Below are 22,832 nucleotides of genomic sequence, written 5' to 3' on the forward strand. Positions count from 1 at the left end.
TCACAAGATCCGATTTTTCCCTCATAACTTTCAGGAAAATGGATATATATTGATGAAATTTTATAGAAATACCGTTCAAATGGCACATATTACGATTATAAAGAAATTTCTGGGGTAAATGTTTTCCGAAGGGGCAGGGAGAGGATTTAGGAAAATTCCCACGATCCGTTTTTTTTCCCTCATAATTTTCAATAAAATGAATATCTTTTAATGAAATTTTACAGAAACACCTTTCAAGCAGCATAGACTACGATTATAAAGAAGTTTGTGGGGAAAATGTTTTCCGAGGAGGTGGGGGAGAGGACTGTCGGAAAGTTCCGTTTTTTTCCCTCATAACTTTTAGGATCTAGTTTAGCGCCCCCCCCCCGGTCACCAAATTTGAACTTAGATCATAGCGAACTGGAATATATACCAAATGGCTATTATTTTCTGACGCTTTTGCTGCGGTATAATCAAATGATTATACTGCTTTGCAAATAAACACCAAGTTAATAATAACTTCGAACAAGCGTGTTTCTTGTACGATCTTTTGTGTGTGTTTGAATACGTGTTTGAATACGTGTAGCTGTGGTCAGTCCCTTCGTTTTTTATGCAGATGTACCTCCGATGAAATCACAATTTTGTAGGGTATATTTTGGCCAGTCAGCTTGTATCGCCACTACAAGCTCCACAAGTAACGCTTCGACTCGACAGTACAAGCTAAGAGAAAAGCATGAAACACCTCTTAATACACGTGGATCTATTTACGTGTATATAAGAGAGAGTTAAGTGGGTAAAGTTATTGAATTATAAAAGAAACACTGGAAATTTTATATATAGACATATATATATAGACATATATATATATAATAATCGCAACTGCCGAGAGCAAGCGTAACAACAAATATTTCTCGAATCCTTTATGGAAATTTGAGAAAATTTATATGAAATAAAGCAGTCAGTAATTTTAGTTTAACGAATATTAATGTTACTTAAACTTGGCAAGAATAAAAATTTCGAATAAACTTGCTAATTAGAAACGCTTAAACGTGATGGGGATGTGGCTCAGTGGTAGAGCGTTCGCTTTGCATGTGAAAGGCCCCGGGTTCGATCCCCGGCATCTCCATAGGGGAACTTTTTTATTTTTGTATTTGCGTGCAAATGGGGACTGAGCTTTATCCCAGGAACTGGCATGGCTGTATAGCTAAGACACTCGTTTTATAACCACGGTTTCGCGTTCAGTCCCGATCTGCAGCACCTTGGACGTCTTCTATAACCTCGGGTCGACCAATGCTTTATGAGTGAACTTGGTAGACGGAAGTGTATTTTATCTTTTAGATGTTTCAGTCATTAGACTGCGGCCATACTGGTGCAACGTCTTGAAGAATTTTAGTCGCACGAATCGACCTCAGTGCTTTTTTTTTTTCTTTTCAAGCCTGATACTTTTTCTTTTGGTCTGTTTTGTCGAACTGCTTAGTTACACGGACATAAACGCACCAACACCTGTTGTCAAGCGGTGGTGGGACACGGACACACACACATATATATATGAGTGGAATTGTTAGAAACAGAAAGAAGCCAGTAAGGAATCCATGCTGAAATTTTGCAAACTCTTCCTGAAAAGTGCCCAAGAGATAAGTGCTCTTCCTCCATTTTAAAAAGAAATTAATTCAATTTGACAAAGTTAATTATTCTTAGCTCACATTTTTTAGAGAATGCAAACTGTTGTCCGACCCTGGCAGGTTGCATCATCTTTTGGGATTCCTGTGTCAAGGGAATCCAGGGATCTTGACTGTTTCATTGTGTTAATTGTGTATTAATGGAAATGGATTCAAAATAAGGCTCTGTTGAAATCGCAGCACCATTGTTTCATGCCAGACGGTATCAGCGTTTTCCCGGCCTTGAAGCAATCCGGAAACTGTGAGATACACCTTCGTTATCTTCTCCAATATCTGCTTCGTGACTTACTCTGGGCCATGTATGATTCAATCCTCATAGAAAATAGACAACCAGTTTGCTTCTCTTCGCGAGAATTGAAGGATATTAAACAATTCACTTTTAGGCTCTACAGATCTTTGTAAACAGTGAAATCAGGCGGAAAAAATTGCAACGTTGCCTCTTAGCACAAAAATTAAAACCTGTTCACAGATCAGCTTTCAAAAGATTTCTTATTTTAAAGTCGACCTAAATCTGTTATTAAAAATGCTATGTTGCTGGAGACTAGCTTTCAGCTCTCTCGACTTCTCATATGAAATATAATAGAATACCGTTCAGGAAAACAGAATATGGTTGCAATTCAAGTTGAACTTATGTTAAATGATAAACAGATATAACAAAGAAAATTCGTGAAGAGATAAGAAACCTGGGCCTAGAGAGACAAAGTGCTTACATGAAAAAGATTCAGTAGTAATGGTTGAGAACACACGTTAGAAATTAGATCGTATGATATTTCGTGCCAAGATCGTCATCAAAATTACAAGTGATCAACTTATACATAGCTTTGAGAGAGGAATTCACCGAAAACCGTAATGAACGGAGTACCAATTCCCTTTGGCTTTTCGTGCTAAAAGTGTCAGTTTATAAAGCCGTCCGTCGCTAAAAGAAAATTCTAGAACTTATTATGTGAGGAATGAATTTTGATTGACTAAAATGGGGGTCTGCACGTATGATAAACTCGTGATTTAAATGTGATCAGAAAATGGAGTTAGAGTCAACTACCATAGCATATTCATAAGTCTGGAATAACTCCTTACTCTCCATATTCAAGCGGACGAAACGAATAAGGAAAGCTCCTGAGATTAGAGCAAACAAGCAAGATGATAAAAAAAGGGACGAAAAACTCCAACTTGCTCCAATGTATCACTGCTTTCTAAGACTTAAAACATGCCACAATCACCCAGGGCGTAATCTTTAATTTTATACGTCACTCAACATTATAAAGATTAGATTATCTTTATCCTTAATTCGCCGGTACTGATAACAAAGCTCACTTCCAGATCGGGTTTCCCTTCAAAAAATCAGTAAACCTTAAAAAATGCGAAATACATTCATTTATCAAGAAAAAGAAATCCGTTAGTTAAAAACGTATTAGCGATTGAAGTCTTCTCTTTCTGCCACGTCCACAAACTTCGGATTCTAGGCTCAAAAATACAGCAAATGAATACTGGAAATCTTTGATCGTGTTATATTCTCTCCTAATCCGTACAACAATGATGATAAGAAAATTTGAAAACAGAAAATGAGTTGGACATTAAATCATGGATAAACTGCAGCAAAGAATTTTAATTCGAGGCCAAAGGAACAAGACTAACGCTCTCCTATTTGAACGATTACACTACAAAAATTGGTTAACAACTGCTATTTCTTTTCGTTATATTTGGTGCTCGTAATTTCTAAGTCTATTTCGAAGTTCTATTTCGAAGTACTTTTTTGTTTTTAATATTTCCTTTCAATGCAGCTCGTCTTTTATGTAGATGGGGATGTAGCTCAGTGGTAGAGCGTTCGCTTTGCATGTGAAAGGCCCCGGGTTCGATCCCCGGCATCTCCATAACGTCTTTTTCTTTTGCGTATAAACTCATATATTCTATAATTATCTATTGTCATATTAAGTGATTGTTTTTTTCTTTGTTACTCTCTTTCACCAAGTTCTCTCCTTCAGACCAACGAGAGCGACCATCGTTAAGAAATTAACTTCAAATGTGATTCGCAGCTCCGAGGAGTACACTATCAATTGAAAAAAAATGCTTTCTCCTTCTCCCCACCCACCGCCACAGCAAAGGGGTGCCATATTATATATGACCCCAACTTTCAAACTTCTGTGTATGAATTTTGACGACACTGCAGCCCCCCACCACCACCTCAACCACAACCAATTTCTTGACATTTTCTTTTACTCATGGAAAGGACGATGTGATCTGGGCTGAGATACTTTCAATCACAATTATACGTTCTATGTTTGTGAGATGAAGGATTCATATCATGTCTGCTGTTTATTTATTCAAACTGGTGTCCCCCCCCCCTCATCTTGATTGCTGCTTTTACTACATTTCGGTTGTTGTATGCTACAGCCTTCTTTGGGTGCCTTGGGTTCAACCCCACTTGTATCGGAATTTTGAACCCAAAGCTTCCCTGGGATTGAACTCCGATCTTCTAAGTGACTGCACTGCGGGCATGATAAAGACGTTGGTTAATGCGAGGCACTAAGATAATTCACAAAGAATCAACTGGAGCAAAAAGTGTCACGAAACGCAGAATGAGAATAGTGAACCCGCATGGATCAAATAAAGAGTTGGACATGAAACTCCGATACAACAACCGCGTTCGACACAAGACACCCGAAGAAAGCTGGAACGTACAACAGCCGAAATGAGGTGAAAACAACAATCAAGATGTGGAAGACACCGGAAAGACTACTGGTGTAGCTAGAATACGTCCGGCCCTTCAGTTTTTCCGCCCTTGAGCCCCCCACAAAAAATATATATTGCACAGTGACTATATCGATTGTTGAATTTAACGTTTAGGAAGTGTCCTTATCCCGACATTAAAACCACTGTTATTTGATTTCAATACAACCTATTACAGGCTTATAGCTTACAGCAGACCCCCCATAAAAGTACCGCCTGGGGCGGACAGCCCCACTCTAGCTACGCTAGTGAGTCAAACTAATATAAACAGTATGTGTTTAGGACTAAACTAAAGGCTTGGGAGAATAACTACTGTTATATCACACTCACCTCTTCTCTCTCTCTCTCTAGCTTTCTACCTTCTGTTTAATAAAACTTGTCACATATCGATAGTAATATATTGATTCCCTAACATTATTTAAATAAATAAAAAAAGGAAAAAAAAGAGAATCAATTTGTTGTCAGTTACATTTTTGATACTACTGATATCTCCTTGTTGTAGCTGACGGGGATGTGGCTCAGTGGTAGAGCGTTCGCTTTGCATGTGAAAGGCCCCGGGTTCGATCCCCGGCATCTCCAAAGTGTTTTATTTTATGTGCATTCTTTTAGATTACTAAACCGGGCTCTATAGCACTTATTTTTTAAGCAAACCACAGCATACATAGATCAGAATTGGGTCCCCGGACCCGTGGGTTCCCTGGGAAACTGTCCAGTGTGTCCATGCTCTAAGATGGCACTGAGTACTAGTTTCATTGGGGAATTTCATTCTGCCTTGTTTTTACGTGGCCCAGGTTATAAACATATAATTACAATATTATGCTAATAAGCTAAAGGCGGCGACTGCCAGAATCGTTCGCCCCAATATGCTTGGCGACATTTCATCCAACACTATGTTCTGAGTTCAAAACTGGTCGAGTTTAACTTTGCCTTTCATGTTTCAGCGTCGATAAAATACAATGCCAGTCAAGTATTGCGATCGATGGAATCGATTAATTCCTTCCTCCTATAATTGCGAGCCATATGCAAACATTCGAAACTATTATGCAACGATCACGAGCAAGTTACTGAATGGTTAAAAAGTATTGATTTCTTTTCTTTATAAATTTTTTTTTTTTAAATTTCGTTAACATAATTGTAATTTACACTTTCGAAAATATATCACTGAAAATATTCATAAGAATTATTCAAAAAAACTATGAGAAAATGTCGAGTGGGGGCACTAAACTGTAGTTATACTGGTTGGTGTTGCAATTAAATGTCATAAAATCATTTTCATTTCCTTATTCGTACAGTTCTTTATTTCATATTCCAATACTACGATAAATTTACAACATTTGAGCACTTTTAATCTTTTCCCTTATATTTTCGCCGGCATTTTGCAGACTTCAGCAAAAAGTTATTGTTTGTTTTTTTCTTAAAATTCTAAACAATTTTTCAGTTCGACCGAACATCTGTTAGTTTGTGTATAAAGGTATATATAAAGTTGATGCCATACCAACTCCAGTGGGAACTACACTAACCGCACATAGTTTATAAACGGTAATATTGTTTCTAGCTTCGCAGATTTCTTGAAGTTCTAAAATCACTTGTAAATTATGTTTGGAATAAAATCTTACTACGAAAGGATCTCTACAACGTCATTTCCCTACACAGAGGCAGGAAAGCTTGACAAAAGGTTATCCGTTGACCAAACGTGTTGTTTTTGGTTGGTTATTTGTTTTTTTTTTTGTTTGTTTTTTTTTCACATTTTAATTAGGTGTGTAGGTAGGATCTCTGGGATTCATGAGAGGGAGTGAAGATGTCCTTAAACAGGAGACCTTAAACTGGGTGGACTCCGCTAAAGACATTGATGACCCCAACAGATGATGTTGTTAAACCGGGCGACGATTTATTCTTAACACCCAAATAGATCATAAAGGGATTTGAACGCAGAACGCAAAGAGCCGGAACAAATACCGCAAGTCATCTGGTTCAACGTTGTTACGGTTCCACCGATTCGTAGACCTGGACCGCTACTTCTTTATCAACCTCAAAAGGAGAAAAAGCAGAGTTGATCTTGGCTCAATTTGAGACTTGAAACATACAAGTCATTCTATACGATATTCCAAAGACCCTGTCATTTCACCGGAGCCGTAAACAAGTCTGTTAGTTCACCATTTTTTTTTTTTCGGATGTCTTCTATATTCTTTGGAAATGTTATGCAGGTTGATCTACGTAACTACTTGTATCTTCGTTATTTACGTTCTACGTGTGTGTGGTATGTTTATGTTGTATCTATTGCTGTTTAAGCTCATGAACAACTCAGATCGAACACACCGATATTCAAAGACGTTCCAGCCAAGATCATTGCATTTGTTTTTCCTGTAAAAAAAACTCCAGACTAAATTATCGAAAGCATCCTAAAGGAGAGTCGGTTGCTATTTGGATCTGCCTAGCAACCGCATAAGGGCAACCTTATTGACTCGTTATTTTTATTTGATGTTCTCTGATGACTTATTGTCCTGGGGTAGAGATTTGGTAACTGGTCTTCAGAAATATAACCTACGAGAAACAGCAGGCTTCACCAGAAGTTAGTCTCCTCCACCTTCACCACCACCACGTCTTTCTTTATCTCTGTCTTTTCTTCTCTCGAAAATTGCGCCCCTTCGTCAATCAAAGCTTTTAAAATATTACACATGACAGTAACAAACGGCATTGACAAAATGAAAGAGTTTTCAATGAGATGTTAACAGTGCGAGAAATCAATGCTGTCGGTGAGAGAACTCTATAGAAAAAAAACTGAAGTCAATAGAGACCTAGAAATACACAGATGTCAATTCTAAATAAAACAAGTAGGACGTGAAGGGGATGTAGCTCAGTGGTAGAGCGTTCGCTTCGCAAGTGAAAGGCCCCGGGTTCGATCCCCGGCATCTCCATTGACAATGAATTTTGCCTTGGCTTCTTTGTATTGTGTATGCATAGCACGCCGAGAAGATGTGGTGAAGCTTTCCTTTTGCATGTGAAAGGTCTCGGCATCTCCAGGCGGAGTATTTCTTATTTTGTATATGATGCACAATGAATTCACTGGTGTCGTGTATACTAGTAAATGTGGACAGTGCATATATGCCGAAGGCTAGGAAGGAATGAATAGTTATATATGTATTATTTAAGGTGACAGCAAGGGGGAATCGTAGGGGGACATAGCTGAATCTTGGGGCACACTAGAGTTAATGGACGGTGATTTGGAGAGAGTTTCATGAGCATATCATGCAGTGGTGTCGGCTGATTCAAAAGCTAAAAAAAAAAAAAAGAAGATAGAATCCATATTGAGGCAGTTTCAGCTTGAAAATTGCCATGACAGATAGAAGTGAACTCGGGGTTGAATAACAACAGAGTCACAATTTCCCCACGTCTCTCTTTACCTGTCTTTTCCTCTCAAAAAATTGAGCCCCTTCGCCCTGTCTACTAAAACTAAACATTACACATGACAAACAAACGACATTGACAAAATGAAACAGTTTCCAATGAGTAGTAAACGATGTGAAAAATCAATGTTGTCGGTGAGTGAACGACGTCAAAAACTAAACTCAATAGAGTCCTAAAAATTCACAGATCTGACGTGACGGGGATGTAGCTCAGTGGTAGAGCGTTCGCTTTGCATGTGAAAGGCCCCGGGTTCAATCCCCGGCATCTCCAGGTCGTTTTTTTTCCTCACCCCAATTTTTGTATAATGTATAACCATTTGGATTTGGGTTCAGTCCCACTGCACAACACTTAAGGCAAATGTCTTCTACTATAGCACCAGGCTAACTAAAGCCTTGCGAGTTGATTTCAGATGGAAACTGAAAGAAAGCTTGTTGTATCTATCTATCTATATGTATATATATATAAGACCGTTTTACTTATTTTAGTCAATGGACATGCAGAGTACAAAAAGCTGTGCTAGTCGTGATTGACCCAGGGTTAAACAAAAAATATAGCAAAGACCGAAACTGAACATAAATCTCATTCAATCATTTCCTTTTCCCCCATGTTACAAAGGTCTCTGCAAATAGCAAAACTGCAGCATATACCATGTTCCGAACCCACTGGATAATTATTGTTTAGCTCCAATTGCATAAACCTATCATTAAACACATTCCTGTAATTTCGGTGATAGTGTAGCCAGCACCTGATTATCTCATGTCTTTCTGCTTTCTTTCAAAACACTTGAGTGAATTTTAGTTGTTATTTCTTGCAGGTCAGACGACACTGTAGACGTTACCCTCATTAACTTAACTCTATGATTGTAGCTGTGTGTATGCATATACATGTACTTTCTCTCTCTCTCTATATATATATATATATATACATATATATATAGATATATATATATATATATATATATATATATATATATATATATATATATATATATATATATATATATATGTATATATATATATATAGGTTCAAAAAAAACAAAGTGAGGACGTGATACGGATAGTGTTATTGGACGCTCGGGAAAGGAATATTCGTGTTTCAAATACGAAGAAAGATGTCCCATTAACCTTTAACACAAAGCATTGATTGATCTAGAGCTACAATAGAAGACGCAAGCCCAAGATGCTGTACAGTGGGACTGAACTTGAAACCACATGGTTGGAAAGCAAACATCTTCACCACACAGCCATACGTGCCTATGGAGTATAGCTACCTGAATACAAGCATCATACAGTCTACCTTTCACCCTATTCTTTTTCTAGAAACGATACTTTCAAAGCATCCTCCACCATTGCTAATTTGGTCACCTAGGTAACAGAAAAACTATCTACAACCTCAAGAGAGCTTCCTGGGCATTTTGAGAGAATCGAAGTTCTATGTGGTCTTAGTGTTCCTACACATCTGCCACATACAAAGACGACTTTACCTGTTAATCTACCTGTGATTCCACTCTACCTCTTATGTGTCCATAGTTTACACAGGATGCAGCGGACGGAACTTTTTCCAATTCCTTTCCTACATATTGAGCAGGGGCCATTTACCTGATGGAAAGAGAGTTTTATCTTCTTTCTTATATATATCATCATCATCTCTCTCTCTCTATGTATATATATATAAGTACTTATGTATGTATATTTGTATACGTGTGTGTATGCGGTCTACATACGAATACAGACACACATAGATATATGCATCTACACACACACACTTGTCTGTTTTATGACTAAAACAATAAATACGGTTGAGAACAATACAAATTTCACCCCCTTGTATCCAATTCTCTGACTGAGTTTCCTCCCTCTAGCCACCAACTCCTAACATGACACTTGCTTCATATTTATCTTCTCAGCAGCAATCATTAGCTTCCTTTTTTCTTTTCCTCTTTTACTACCCCCACCCCTCACATCACTTGTAGTCTCCCTACTTTCATTAAACCTTTCTACGGCCAATTTTCAATGATTCCTGCCAACACATCTTTGAAAAGTCCTCCGTAAACATATATCAGTTTAGTGGAGGAAACAAAAAACAAACTAATTTAGTAATTAGCAGAGGATTTGAAAAGTAATCAAATCATCATCGTTTAACGTTCGTTAAATTCCACACAACTCAAAGACATTGATTTCATCTTTTATTTTATATCTTTTACTTGCCAAAGTCATTAGAATGTGGCCATGCTGGGGCACTGCCTCAAAGAATTTTAGTCGAATTGACTTATTTGTTTTAAAGCCTGGTACTTATTCTGTCAGTCTCTTTAGCTGAACTGCTAAGTTACAGGGACGTAAACACACCAACACCGGTTGTTAAGTGGCGGGAGACAGACGCAGAAACAAATACATTTATATGTATATATTTGTGTATATATATATATATATATACACACACACACATATACGCTTTTATTTATTTCAGTCACTTGACTGCAGCCATGCTGGAGCACTGCCTTTAGTCGAACAAATTACCCCCCAGGGCTTTTTCTTTGTAAGCCTAGCACTTATTCTATCGGTTACTTATGCTGAACTGCTAAGTTATGGGGGTGCAACTCACCAACATCGGTTGTCAAGCAATGGCGGGGGAGGGGGGACAAACATATATATAATTTTATCTCTTATGACTACGTTCCTTCTGGAGCACAACTTGCAATTGAGATTTTTTCATCTTTTTAGGTAGTTTTAGTTACAAAACACCCCATATATTGCATAGCAATTTAGTTGCCTTTGTAAATTCACCCAATCTCAATGAAAGCAGACACTGCTTGCCTGTTGAGTGTGTTTGAGCAGGCAATGGCAGCCATTTGTAAAACGTCTGCTTCAACAATGCCCATAGCCTTTCTACAATTAATTATCTAAATTTCTACAGTTACCTGTTTATCCATGGATTGCTTCAGAGAAAAAGACAATTGTTGGAAATACGTATGAAAGATCTGACACTGCAACAATTAATGACGATAGGGGTCACATTGTGAGTGTGATTTTGTCTTGTGTGTCTCCCATATCAAATGTCTATTCAAATTTATATGACTGATGATTATGGCTGGAATTTATAAAAACATAAATGTACACACATGGCATGTTCAAACAGGTTTCTTACACCAACAGGTTCTTTGTTCGGGTATCTGTCAGACAAAGAATTATGAATGAATACATATATTTTTATTCTTTTACTTGTTTCAGTCATTCGACTGCAGCCATGCTGGGGCACTGCCTTCAGCCGAGCGATGGGCTTCTTTCGGTTTGTCTACCAAATCAACTCACAAGACTTTAGTCGGCCTCAGGCTATAATAGAAGACACTTGCCCAAGGTGCCACGCAGTGAGACTGAATCCGGATCAGTTACATAAAAGCAATCCAATGCAAAATAATTCTGTTGTGAAAAGTGAGATCACAGCCATAGCCTATACCAGTGTTGCATAACCAGCCCATTTAAAAAGTACCTTTGAATCGTCGGGCGACACGCTGTGCTTGAGAAGACCTACTGAGTCAAGTAAATCAAAATGGAAATTGTAGTTGTGGCTGATGCCAGTGCTGCCTGACTGGTTCCCTGTGCCAGTTACATGTAAAAAGCACCCACTACACTCTCAGAGTGGTTGGTGTTCGGAAGGGCATCCACCTGTAGAGACCTTGCCAGATCAGATTAGAGCACGGTGCAGCCCACTGGCTCTCCAAAACTGTCAAACCATCCAACCCATGCCAGCATGGAAAACGGACGTTAAACGATGATGATATTGCCATCTCTAAAATGAGACGCATTAAAAAGAAATCCCCTTCATCTGGAAACCGGAAGTTGTAGCAGTAATGCCTTTACCAAAAGAATAAACAATAGGAACTAAATGTTTAATTTACAGAATCTGTAGGTTGGTGTTGGGCGAATTCATCATCATCATCGTATACCGTCCGCTTTCCATGCTAGCATGGGTTGGACGATTTGACTGAGGACTGGTGAAACCGGATGGCAACACCAGGCTCCAATCTAATTTGGCAGAGTTTCTACAGCTGGATGCCCTTCCTAACGCCAACCACTCAGAGAGTGTAGTGGGTGCTTTTACGTGTCACCCGCACGAAAACGGCTACGCTCGAAATGGTGTCTTTTATGTGCCACCCACACAAGCCAGTCCAGGGGCACTGGCAACGATCTCACTCGAAAATCCTACGGGAGCCAGTCAGGCGGTACTGGCAACGGCCACGCTCAAAATGGTGCATCTCATGTGCCACCCGCACAAGAGCCAGTCCAGGGGCACTGGCAACGATCTTACTTGGCTTGCCGGGTCTTCTCACGCACAGCACATTTCCAAAGGTCTCGGTCAGTAGTCATCGCCTCGGTGAGGCCCAATGTACGAAGGTCTTGCCTCACCATCTCAGCCCAGGTCATCCTGGGCCTACCTCTTCCACGGGTTCCCTCAACTGTTAGGGTGTGGCACTTTTTCACGCAGCTATCCTCATCCATTCTCACCACATGTCCATACCAGCGCAATCGTCTCTCTTGCACACCACAACTGATGCTTCTAATGTTCAGCTTTTCTCTCAAGATACTTACACTCTGACGGGTATTCACATTGACATTACACATCCAACGGAGCATACTGGCTTCATTCCTTGTGAGCTTACGTATGTCCTCAGCAGTTACAGCCCATGTTTCACTGCCATGTAGCATGGCTGTTCGTATGCATGCGTCATACAGTCTGCCTTTTACTCTGAGTGAGAGTCCCTTTGTCGCCAGCAGGGGTAAGAGCTCTCTAAACTTTGCCCAGGCTATTCTTATTCTAGCAGCTACACTTTCAGCGCACCCACCCCCACTACTAAATTGGTCGCCCAGATAGCGGAAGCTATCGACTACCTCTAGTTTTTCACCCTGGAAAATGAGATAGAAGTTGTTTCTTGTTTGTTTACAGTCTTTATTGCACCTGAACATCTGCCACAAACAAAAACTAACTTGCTAGTTAACCTGCCTTTGATGTTGGTGCACCTCTTATGTGTCCATAGCTTGCACCGGGTACATCTTATAGAGTTACTACCTACTCCTTTTCTACATACTGAGCAGGGCCATCTACCTGAAGGGATTTGTGTTTTATCTACCTTCCTAGTTATTAGGATTTTGGTTTTAGCTAGGTTGACTCTAAGGCCCTTCAATTCTAGACCTTGCTACCACACCTCAAACTTCTCCTCTAGTTCTGATAGTGACTCCGCAATTAGGGCAAGGTCATTAGTATAGAGGAGCAACCTGTCTTGAACTCCTCTGTGATCGCCTGGAGGACAATGATAAATAAGAGGGGGCTGAGGACGGAACATTGGTGGACCCCTACCTCTACCCGGAATTCATTGCTGTACTCATTTCCAACCCTCACCTTACTGGCAGCATCTCTGTACATGGCTCACACAGCTCTCACTAACCATTCTTCTATCCCAAGTTTCCTCATTGACCACTAGATAAGGGATCGGGGGACCCTGTCAAAGGCTTTCTCCATGTCAACGAAAGCCAGGTACAGAGGTTTATCCTTAGCTAGGTATTTCTCCTGCAGCTGTCTCACTAGAAATAAGGCATCAGTAGTGCTTTTACCTGGCACGAACCCAAACTGCATCTCATCTAAATTGATTCGCTCCCTAATTAGTTGGGCTATGACCCTCTCTATAACTTTCATAACCTGATCTAACAGCTTGATGCCTCTGTAATTATTTGTATCTAAAGCGTCACCTTTACCTTTGTAGCAGTTGACTATGATGCTGCTACACCAGTCATTGGGTATGACTCCTTCGTGTATCACCTGGTTCGTAATACGGGTGACTAGGCTATAGCCAACACTGCAAATCTTTTCTTATCTGCTTCCCCTCTGGCTAAATAAACCTGTCGCCTAGCCTCCCTTCTGGCACATTGGTACAATTCCCTGCTACCACCGTTCTTCCAGTCCTTCCAAGCCTGTTTCTTTTGTCTAATAGCCCTGTCTACCTCCTTGTTCCACCACCACGTTACTCTGGGTCGGGAGGGGACCTTACACCACCCACAAATCTGGTCGGTGGCTTTCAACAGGTTGTCCCGCAGAAATCTTCAATTGTCTTCCACGTTGTATGATGCTATATCCCCTTCTATTTCGTTAAATGCTTCAACTTAGAGGTATTTCATCTGTCTTTACACTCTGAGTTCAAGTTCCGGCGAGGGCAGTATTTCTTGCAGATCTTTAAGCTCAGAGTTTAAATCCTGTTGAGGTCAACTTCACATTTCATCCTTCCTGGGTTGAGAAAATAAAGTACTAGGCAAGTACTGGGGTCTAATCAATCCAACCGTCTTCAATACTTCAGTCCTTGTAAGGCATCGAGCTGGCAGAATTGTTAGCACGGTGGGTGAAGTGCTTAGAGGTATTTCATCTGTCTTTGCACTCTGAGTTCAAGTTCCGGCGAGATCGACTTTGCCTTTCATCCTTTTGGGGTCGACAAATTAAGTACCAGTAGCATACTGAAACAAATAAAAGGATAAACCCTCTTTGTGCCCTTCTGAAGAACCAAGAACACCTGTATTTTCGTCTCCCATCAATACACAAGACTTACCAAATATCCGTTCTTTGCTGATGCCGACAACCATTATCTGTTTGGTCTTAATATGTCAGCAATCCAGTGAATTTAAAATCATGCTTATAAATATCAACTTACCCTTGTGAAGAAGCTACTTCACAGACAATCCGTCCATTGTTAAGACAGGTCATTAGATCTAATAGCAGCTTTTATCATCTTTAATTACATCTAAACACTGACAAAATCTCTCCAGCACAAATAGTTATTTGTAGAACAATCACGAAGCAGAGAGCACCGAATAGACAAAAGGCAACTGGCCAAAGGTTTTGTGCCATTGCATTGTGTCGAAGAAATCTAAAGCTAAGCAATGGGTGGAATTAGTCTGCTTAACCCTTTCAGATACTCAGCTACCGGAAACTTGCCCCCAATTCTATGATAAAAACTGTCTGTTTTAATGAGATCTAAATTGAAACTTTGTATCAAAATTGCATGTTAATTTATGCTCTTAAACACTTAACGAGTTATTTTACTAAATTCATATTTGGAAAATAAATTGAACCAAAAGCAGTGTTTTTCAATAGAAATATAATAACGTAAGGATTAAAAGAGAGAAGTAAAAAAAAATGCCTTTATAAATCTGCCAGAGACCAGTGCAGTTAATGATCCTCGTGTTATAGGTTGTAAGTTGACAGCAGCTGGGAAACATGTTAGGAGGGAATTCCACAAAGCTGCCCTTCAGAGAAAGAAGGCCTGAATATGTGGACGATGATAAATGAATCAAGAGTGTCCAAGATTAGCAAGTTGCAAAGAGGAACCCCCACTGTAGTCGGGTCAGAAAAAATAGTTGAAACGGAGAACATCTATGAATGAGAGGCTGGAGTTTGCTGGTAAATGACATCATAGCAACTTTTCGAATGACACTATTTTGGGGATGTGTTCCAAGATTCTGAGAAACATTTCTTCCAGCTTTAACATTCTGCCAAAATCAATTTTGTCCTTTGTTCTTCGGGGTCAGTGAAAGAACTAGTTGAGCAATGAAGTCAATGTAATCAACTTGCCCCCTCGTACTTATAGCAGGAAGAATTATTTTGTGGGGATGCGGATCTAGAACGTTGATGGGTGTAGCAATAACACTGTCCAAAAATGGTAATTGTTAGCAGGAAGATATTTTCTGGCTGTGAATAAGAAGGAGACCAGTCTTTGCTTTATTGAGATTGTTGTCTTGGAAACAGGTGGAAAACTGTAGCAGGAATAGTAGGTGCACGCAGCCTTTATTTAAGTAAAAGCTGTATATTTACTTACCCGACAAAGGACATATCTTAAAGTGACAAACAACAGAGAATAAATATATTCTGCTCAGCAACTTAAGATGATTTAAAAATTTTAAAAAAATAAAAAATAAAAAATAAAAAAAAGCAGAAAATGTGTCACAAGGCTTCCCTCGTTTTCCAGTTGATAACTTAAATAAAAATCAAAGAACTTACCAAACTTGTGTTTATAATACAAATACTTCCACCTCCAGAAGGGTGAACATTACACAAAAGGTAAATGTTTTATCCATGGCCAAAAGTCATCAAGTATAAAATCGAGGCAGATGCAACACGAAGTGACCAGATCAGTCCGCCATGACTGCGATTTTGCTTGGCTCAATGGCTCTTCTCAAGCATGACATAGTGCCAAAGGTTTGTCATTGCCTCTGTGAGGCCCAACACTTGAAAGATCTAGGTGTGTGTGTATAATATATAAATATATATATATATGCTACTGAAGAACACACCCATTCAAATTTTGATTCAATAACCTATAACAATAATGGCAAAGGTGTTCTGGCCATGACCATCTTGGAAAATATAGGATTTTACATAAAAATATTATATTTATACTGAAGTGCATCATTCATCTTTAAATCAACCAGCATCACCAAAACAAAAAAGGAAAAATGCCAGCTTTGGTATCCATGATGTTCAAAAGACAAATGCAAAGAAAAAAAAAAAGTATCTTTTCTCAATTGTGGCAAAACATAACTAAAATGAGTTAATTTGAGGTTATTGTAGATAAGGTCATAACTTTAGATAACTGCTCTAATTTCTTAAACAGCTCGTTTAAGACATTTAAATAACTTTATTAATAGTAACACTGTCAGTAGCAAGACATGCCTTATCTAATTAAAAAGTAGCTCATCATGTTAAGTAAATAAAAATGCTTGTAAGGGGGAAATATTCACAAAGTTTTGGAAGGTGGAAGAGGGGGGAAACTGATAGAGGTAGGAATGGCTGTGTAAGAAAGAAGTTTGCTTCCCAAGCACATGGTTCTGGGTTCAGTCTCACTGCCTGGCATTTCAACTCCCCATAAACAATGATGACTGGGTGGTGAAAGGGTTTGTATCACAAGTGTTAAGCCTTCTCAATGAAATTAGGTGAATGGAAACTGTACCTGTAAATCAATCATTCAGGTACAGTTATCCTTCTCCCACTCCAAACTTTTGCCTGGTACATGGACATTTCTCTTAGTTCCACTCCCTCCCTTGAACCAGTTTTAATTGCAACAATCACACAATCAAACCTCATAATGTGTATATTTTGAGACACAAAGAATAGGGTTCTTGACATAGCTAAAAAAAAAAAAGGGGGGGAGGGTACATAAATGTGGATGTAGAGGGAAAAAAAATTATAAAATGTCAGTCACAAAACAATGCATCTTGAAAAGAGAGAAATTGCTTGAAAGTTTTAATGTTAGGATCAGTTACATAAGACCAATCCAATGCAAAATAATTCTATGTTGTGAAAAGCTTAGGTAACTGAACCCAATTAAAAAAATACTAATTTGTTTTATGACGGATTCAACTAAATAGGTGGATTATTTCTGCAGAAATATATCACCAAGTGAATCTCTTGGAAAATTAAACTTGAGGGTGTTTGTGGAAAAACCCACAAATAAAAAGGCTGATATCCTCCCACCAGCAATGCCCTTTTATTCCATATTAGTGATTTAACCCCTTTCATTATCATACTTCTATTGAAATAAACTTCCTTTATTTCAACTAATTTAGTAAAACAATTGTCATTAAGGCAGAATTGTTAGCAAGCTGGACAAAATGCTTAGCAGTATTTTGACCATTGCTACAATCTGAGTTCAAATTCTGCCAACGTCGACTTTGCCTTTCATCCGTTTGAGGTTGATAAAATAAGTACCAGATGAACACTGGGGGTTGATGTAACTGACTCATCCCCACCTCCCCCAAGCTGCCTCTGTGGTAAAAATTTGAAATAATTATTAAGCTGCTGCTTGAAACTTAAATTAACATGAAATTTTGAAGGAAAATTTTAATAGGATGTTTATGTCCTAGAACCAGAAGTGATCTCTGGCAGTTTGATAACAAAAGAATTAAATTAAAACCCATCCAAATTTCCCAATTTCTATTCCAAATATCAGCTTTTAATAATGACAAAGTTGTTTTCATAAATCTGATATCTTGCTTGAAACAATAAGCAGTACACAGACCAGACTGAATAAACTTGAAATAAGCATCAGACTGTGTGCATGTGCAATTTGTATTCCAGCTGGATACAAACCAATGTGCAGTGGTTGTACACTGCCAATTGAAGATGGGTTACAACACTGCACCTAGACAAGTAGCCGTCTTCAACTTTGAAAATATTAAATTTCCATAGTTTACTAAATTTGTTTCCACCCCAACTAACCATCAAAACACCTGTAATGTAGGTCTTTCAAGGTAAGCAAGCTAAAAACTGCCAGCTAAGAAAACCATGTATCAGGTAACAATTCCTTTTGAAAATGCAGACAATATCAGAAGACTTAAAATTCAAGTAGCTCAGCTGAAATGAACTGCCAGGTCTTTTACTCAAAATCTTGCTGAGATCACAACAAACAGTTAAAAGTGAATTTAAAAATATATTTATATACAACTGCAGCTTGCAGATCCATCAGGGAATGGCTGTTGAGATGCATCTGGTAGTTACTTGCTAAGTGAAACATTCTATGAATAAAGGAGATTCACAAATAAGGAAATCAGTAAAAGATGTTTAGCAAAATGGTACTAGACAAGAGTTTTGAAAGAATGAGGATAACTGATTAATCTTGGCCAAGGACAGAGACTGTATTTTTAAAATTGTTCAACTGCCAAAGCAGTTTGCTTCTATTAACTTCCAGGAGGATTTCACATTTTGCAATCTGGCAGAACAGTAAAACAACTAACATTGATGAGATTGAGACTTCAATTGAAATGCCATATCAGGATTGGCAGCAACATGGAGGAGTGTGCTCAGTAAAAATTTAGCCATCACTCCCCCCACCCCCCACTATCGGTCCTTTTGGCAATAACCCAAGAGATTGAGAACAGTCTTCTGATATATCAATAACTTGCATATTGTAGAATCTGTTGACAAGCTACACAAATGGTCTGGAATCAATACTAAATGCAGTAAGAACTGGCAGAGTTGACAGATAGAAACCAAAAAATTTGAGCATCACCCAACCAGCTAACAATTTTGGCACAAGGCCAGCAGTTTTAGGGAAAGTGAAACACATTTGACCCCCCACCCCAGTACTTAGTTCATTCACTGAAGAGATGATCGGCAAAGTTGACCTTGGTGAAATCTGGACTCAGAACATAAGACAAATGAAATGTTGTCAAGCATTTTGTTTAACTTGATAAGCATCCTGTCAGTTCCAATAATAATCCATTCTTCTAAAAGGCACAAAGCCTGAAATTACATCAACCCTGAAATAGATCCCCAACACAGAGAAAACTGGGACAAGCTGCAGTGGTTGACCACAGAAAATGGGTAAATTGATCTTCAGGAAATTTAGCACAAATGAGTGAAATGTTTAGTTTTCACCTTACTCTAATATCATGATCGATCTGTTGACGTGAGGCTCTTCCTACCAGTGAAGTATTTTGGGCTAAGACTTTGATCCATTACCATTATCTGCTCTCACCTATCTTCGTCACAGGAAGTTCATAAATGCAAAAGGTAATTTAAGAGTACTGTAGATAGGCTTATCTGCTGATGAAGGTACACTGATCTTATTGAAGCAATTAAAATCTTGTCAATTTCTTCTGTTCAACCTCAAACTGGATTCTATTGTACAAAAGCAGGGATGGTCAAGTTGGTTGATAAAAGAACCACTTTTATATTCAAAACCTGAAACACCTTTTTATAAATCAGATTCAGTTTCACTCCACAGATTAATAAATCTACCTGCTGAAGGTTTGCAGCTTCCATTTTTGAGTGATGCACAAGTTTAAGACAACTAGAACTGAACCCCAGTCAGCCAGTCGAGGACATCCACGACAAAAGTCTATGGAACCAATGTGGTGCTGCATCCATTGTGATTCTCCAGAGTAGCAGACATTCCAGATTGGAATGTAGATGCTTTCACATATTTAACATTATAGACTTCAAATCAAAAGTGACAGACATACCAGACAATTCACTATTTTCAACATGTCTTTGGAGGGTCAACAATATAGCAATGCTGCAGGATTCACTTAACAATATTATTACTTTAAAGTCCATTTTTCCAATGCTTGCACGGATGAAATGGAATACATTGAGACAGATTTCCCATGGCCCAACCCTTGTCTGCTTCCAAGCAATGTAACATTTCTCTATGGTCAAATGTTTTCATAGAATATGCTGGAAATGAATGACATAAGAGCGATAAGTTGACAACCCTCGTGTGATGTCAAAACAAGAGCACATATACAAACGTATAGAAGACTTGTTCAAGGGCCCACATAGGGTGGAACCCAAAATCACACGGTCGGTAGCAAGGCCCTTAACCCTGCACTTTTATATTCCATGTCCAGTAGAATCGAGGTTCTTGAATGGTCCAAAAATATCAATGCAAATTTCCAAAACTTATTGTATCAAAAACAATTATACAATTGAATTCTTAAATTAAACGTGGTATTTAGAGTTACTGAAACTTAAAAAAAAAAAAAAAAGTACCCAACATCAGAAATAAATGGAGACGAAGATTGTATTCGATAATTAAAAACACAAGCCACCAGCAGTAATAAATTGTGACAGTTACCCACCAATAATTGCTGTTCTCAGAAAGAAAACTACGTTTAGGAATCACGGAAGAAAATCAAACACTTGTGCATCGATTAATGAGAAAGTTTCAAGTCATCAAGATACAAAATGAAAACGTTAAAAATGAAAAAAATTTGATTACTGCACTTTATTTTTGTTTTTTTTTCTCTTTTTATTTCAGTAAAACATACAGTGTAAGATTACTGTTTTGTCAGGCTTAGACAAGAGCATGGCCTTTAAAAGAATCCATCGCGGGACCAACAGTATACAAAACGTTTTGATCGAACTGAAGCGTTTAACAAGATACCTCCAGCAAACCCATAACATTTGTAATCGTGAGATTGCTCCTTCAACATGGACAGTCAAAGGGTGTGTTGGATCATTACGAATAGACATTATAGGATTCAGTTGTTTTATACGGTTAACATTATTGCATGTTTGCTTTCTCTTCACGTTTACAGAACAAGCATTTGCAGTATTGGCCTGAATACAAAGTAGACAACATTCTCGAGACTAATTACAACTTTGCCGATATATATATATATATATATATATATATATATATATATATATATATTTATTTGGGGAGTATTCATCATAACAGAGACGACAACTACAATGAACAAGTGTACTTTCCAAGAGGAAGGAAAAAAAAGAGAACAAAAAAAAAAAACTACCCGCTGCCAACCGAGGTCACCAAGCAGCCTGTACTCTTCAAAATATACCAATAGACAGAATTTATTAAAAAAAATACAACAAAAACAGCCTGAACTGGCAGGACTATCTACGAACTAGAACAGATTCTCTGGCTTTGAAAACTTTAAAACCTATTTTAAATGTTTTCATGTCCAGAATTTTATAGTCCATGTAAATTTGACAAACTGTTGTTGACTAGTAAGGGTCAACATTTTGCAAAAAATATATTTTCTCGACATAAGATTATTGTCCTGTGAAAATATTAACGGACGAGGAAAATAAGAGAAACACTAAATTTGGGTGGGGTTTTTTTAGCTAAAGGATCGTCACAATCCCGCCTAAATTCATCCATAGGAAAGAGAAAAAAAATTACCCAGTTAATTAAATTAACTGAGGTGTGATTAAATACAGAATCCTGCTGTTGAAAAGGCCTCACACAGAAGACTGCTAGCAACAAGACTTTTTATTCAGCCACAGGGTAACAATTAAAATATCAGTTGCTTATTTAAGTCACCCACCCCACATCACCATCTGTAAAAGTGTGCACAAATTACCGGCAACGAAGCAGGTTCCAGACAAAAATCTTAGCAGCATGAGTAACCGAATATAAAGCTGTTCGCTGTATATTTACCACCGCTACCACGCTGACAGGAGGTGTTGTAAATCTCAACATATTTGACGATAAATGCTAGCAGGAGGTTCACAGAAAACATACAACGCACATTTAATAGGATATTTTAAGGGAGAGAGAAAGAAAATAAAAAAACTTTTAATTAATGCTCAATCAGAACATATCTTCAAACTAACATCAACTCAAGTGAACTTTGGTCAATCATTTTCATCACAAGTTTGATCAAAACTGCCACGCACTTGGTTATATCTCACAAATTGCCATTTGATACTTCGAGACCAAAATTGGGCAAATTTGCAACTTTAGAGTGAAAAAATCACAGTCGTTAATTTCTAATTAACCCCCGAGATTAAACACAGTATATTGCGAGACATCAGAGCTTTTAACTATCGTGGACAAATTAAATCCACGAAAAGATTAAGATAACAGCTTAACACATACAATGGAGAAAAAAAAAAAAGGTTTTCAATTAGTATTCCCCCCTCAATACTCGTTTTACGTTCCTTAAAATTTTATACAGATTTTCCAATAATCTTACATAAAAAAAAAACACTGGTCAGACTATTTGTGTAGACCGAAGCTGTATTATTTCACTATAGCCACATAACGTCATCTCTTTTCGCGCTCCATATCACGGTCGCGCATGCGTACAATGCACAATTGCCAAAGCAACACTGTGTGGCCACATCCATCGACTAAGTGCAGCGCAATGTACAAGAGGCATTCTTTGACAACATGCAAGAGACATGCATTCATTCGAACAATGAAAATGTGGAAAGGACACGAAGTTGAAAGAGGACTGAGGCGAAAGAGCAGCAAAGTTAGAACTATCTGCGTCCTAGGAAAAGACACAGAAAACGATTATTGATTGCTAATAATGTTCCTCTTGATGAAGAAAAATCGTTTGTAGAAGATATGACAAAGAGAATGGCACAAAACTTCACCTGGAGGGCTTGGCCCCAATCATGCAAACGATACAAATTCTTTTGAGAAGCACTTTAAGGGGGTGGGGGTAAAAATGAACCTATAAATGTTAGTTTTGCTAGTAATGGAATCAATAACATGGTAAGAGGGGAAAATAATCCGTAGTAATCTGTTGATGA

The 22,832-nt window shown here is 38.3% G+C and overlaps 5 non-coding genes across 5 annotated transcripts; all 5 read left to right on the forward strand.

Annotated features, from left to right (window-relative positions):
• Positions 1-1,033: 1,033 nt before the first annotated feature.
• On the forward strand, positions 1,034-1,105 carry Trnaa-ugc (transfer RNA alanine (anticodon UGC)). The gene has a single exon. It is a non-coding gene; the product is annotated as a tRNA-Ala (tRNA).
• Positions 1,106-3,454: 2,349 nt separating this feature from the next.
• Trnaa-ugc (transfer RNA alanine (anticodon UGC)) lies at positions 3,455-3,526 on the forward strand. Its single transcript has one exon. It is a non-coding gene; the product is annotated as a tRNA-Ala (tRNA).
• A 1,363-nt stretch (positions 3,527-4,889) lies between these two features.
• On the forward strand, positions 4,890-4,961 carry Trnaa-ugc (transfer RNA alanine (anticodon UGC)). Its single transcript has one exon. It is a non-coding gene; the product is annotated as a tRNA-Ala (tRNA).
• Positions 4,962-7,225: 2,264 nt separating this feature from the next.
• Positions 7,226-7,297, forward strand: Trnaa-cgc (transfer RNA alanine (anticodon CGC)). The gene has a single exon. It is a non-coding gene; the product is annotated as a tRNA-Ala (tRNA).
• A 688-nt stretch (positions 7,298-7,985) lies between these two features.
• Positions 7,986-8,057, forward strand: Trnaa-ugc (transfer RNA alanine (anticodon UGC)). The gene has a single exon. It is a non-coding gene; the product is annotated as a tRNA-Ala (tRNA).
• Positions 8,058-22,832: the final 14,775 nt, after the last annotated feature.

The sequence above is a fragment of the Octopus bimaculoides genome, chromosome 20 (assembly GCF_046866305.1).
Source record: "Octopus bimaculoides isolate indiv1 chromosome 20, ASM4686630v1, whole genome shotgun sequence".
NCBI classification, from domain to species: Eukaryota; Metazoa; Mollusca; class Cephalopoda; order Octopoda; family Octopodidae; genus Octopus; species Octopus bimaculoides.